The sequence below is a fragment of the Propithecus coquereli genome, unplaced genomic scaffold, assembly GCF_000956105.1.
Source record: "Propithecus coquereli isolate 6110/MARCELLA unplaced genomic scaffold, Pcoq_1.0 Scaffold84, whole genome shotgun sequence".
Lineage (NCBI taxonomy): Eukaryota > Metazoa > Chordata > Mammalia > Primates > Indriidae > Propithecus > Propithecus coquereli.
Window position 1 is genome coordinate 1,104,240 of NW_012154618.1, and position 2,767 is coordinate 1,107,006.

The 2,767-nt window shown below is 33.0% G+C and overlaps 1 protein-coding gene across 1 annotated transcript in view; it reads right to left on the reverse strand.

Annotated features, from left to right (window-relative positions):
- The window catches only part of ATRNL1 (attractin-like 1), a 739,312-nt gene that overhangs the window by 344,088 nt on the left and 392,457 nt on the right, over positions 1–2,767 (reverse strand). The window lies entirely within an intron of this gene.

The window sequence follows — 2,767 nt, forward strand, 5'->3', positions numbered from 1 at the left end:
CCGAGGAATATATGAAATGACTGACTTTCTAAGGAATCATTGTCAAAGTACTCTAAGATCTCTATGTTTATTTCTAGAAATAATTTATTTGTAAAAGACTTGTCATATAGCTGAAAGCGTTAATGAGAAAAAAAATTCCATACTAGCTAGCTCTTGCTTTCAGTATTTGCAACTTTTAAAATGCATATGTCATACATCCAAATAGGATGGCTTGGGAATCAATGCTAATAACCTATAATGTATTTTATTTATCTTGGAAACAATAACAAATGCAAGTAATTACTTGTTAGTATTACTGACTGGACTTACTTTTGAATCAGAACCCATGGTTATACAGTCTGCTATCAAAACATTTCAGCTCATAACTTACTGAAATGACTGTAAATTCCTATAGAAGAAAATAAGCTTGTTTCTTTATAGTGTAAATATATAGACCAAATTCAAATGTGCAGTAAGAAACTATCCAAGATGAGTCCCAAAACAACTAAATCTACAAACCTACAGTGATAAAAATACTTACACTGGTATAGACAGAACTGAGACTAACACATCTTTATTTCATGATAGACGTAGTTTTTCCCATTATAGGTATGTGCATTTTTTTGTAAAGAATAATGGGCAAGAAAATTATCTTTTAAAATTTTAGCTTTAAGGCCTAGAATTTGTATTTATAATATTGACTAATGATTTAAAAATTTAGTTTTATATTATGCATGTCTTGTGGCTTATGAAAAAATTGTGTGTGTGATAATCTCAGTAGTCTCTGCCTACTAAGATGTTCCCGTATGACAAATAACAAATAAATAATGGCACATATTCTCTTTATATTATTAGTTTGTGAGAATTCTAAAACAATATAAAGAATATCATTACATATTTAAGTGAAATTAGAAAGAGAAAGACAGTTCACGTCCTATACCAAGTAGATTCTTTAGAAACTCTAAACCTGTGGTCCCCAACCCCTGAGCGGCAGACTGGTACTGGTCCGTGGCCTGCTAGGAACCGGGCCGCACAGCAGGAGGTGAGCAGCAGGTGCGCGCGTGAAGCTTCGTCTGTATTTACTGCCGCTCCGCATCACTCAAATCACTGCCTGTGCTCCGCCTCCTGTCAGATCAGTGGCATGATTAGATTCTCATAGGAGCACAAACCCTACTGTAAACTGCACATGTGAGGGATCTAGGTTGCGTGCTCCTTCTGACAATCTAACACCTGATGATCTGAGGTGGAGCTGAGGCAGTGATGCCAGTGCCGGGGAGCAGCTACAAATGCAGATTATTATTAGCAGAGAGGTTTGACTACAAATGATAATAAATCAATTGCTTGCAGACTCATGTCAAAACCCTATCAGTGAGTGGCAAGTGACAATGTAATAATAGAAATAAAGTGTACGATAAATGTAATGCACTTGAATCCCATGATTTTATGGGATACATATAGATAATATTAAATAAAATGGTTCCTATAGTGAAACAAATTAACATATCTATCATCTCACAGTTACTCTTTTTGTGTATGACAAGAGCAGCTAAAATCTATTTATTTAACAAAAATCCCAAATACTATACAATTTTATTCACTATAGTCTTCATGTCATACAGTAGATCTCTAAACTTATTCATTGTACATGTCTGCTATTTTGTATCCTGTGACCTACATCTTTCCATTTCCTCCTCCTTGTGCAACCACTATTTTAATATCTATGTACATTTAACCTTTCTTTAGATTCCATATCCATTCATTTGCTAATAGACATTTATGTTTTTTACAGTTTTTGGAGATTATAAGTAAAACTGCTAGAAATATCCCTGTGCAGGTTTTTATATGAACACAAGTTTTCATTTCTCTATGGTAAATACATAGGAGTGAGATTGCTGGGTCATATGATAAACTTAAGTTGCATGTATTTAATAACTAGTCAGATAGACCCACACATTACATTTGTTTCATGTGTATAAGACCTTCTCTCTGTTGTCAATTTCTATTTCCCTAAAATATACAACTTTTAGAATTTCACTTAGTAAATGTGTTAGTGTAACACTCTCAGTCTTTGAACATGTCTATTTTGCCTTCATTCTTGAAAGATATTTTCAATGTATTAATTTTTAAATTAATGTGTTTTTCAATTCTACAAATTCTATTTGGTTATATATCAAATCTGTTATATTTCTCTTTATACTTTTCTGTTATTTGCAGATTTTTTCAAACTTTCTTTTATCTCTTTCAACATACAAGCATGGTAGGTTTATCATATGTCTCCTATATCATTCCAATATATTAAATCTTCAGGTCTGTTTCATTTATCTGGTCCTTTCTCTTAGTACTTGATTTACAATATGCTTGGTAATTTTGAACTGTGTTTTGCTTATTTTCCTTGAAAAAAGTATATTGAGAGTTTCTTTGAAGCCTGAGTAAAGATGTGTTCCTTCACACAGGATTTCCTTTTTTTTTTTTTTGCCACTAGCCACTTTAAACTAAATTCATTATTCAAGATTTTGGGGGGATCATGTAGATAATAAAGAATAGTTTGTGGCTACAAAAGGATGACATGGTTGCAGGTTGACTTTCAATTTACCCTTATCATGAATGTGCATCCCTTGAGGTTCTGCCTTAGTATATGAACATTTTCTATTAGATTCTCTATAATAGATAGGGTTTGTGTTTCCCCTTACATTCTGAGATCAGAAGACTCAATGTCATTTGCCCTTATAGACAAAAGTCAACAAGAACTTCCTCTGTGATCTTCTTACTTTCCAGTTCTCCTTTACCC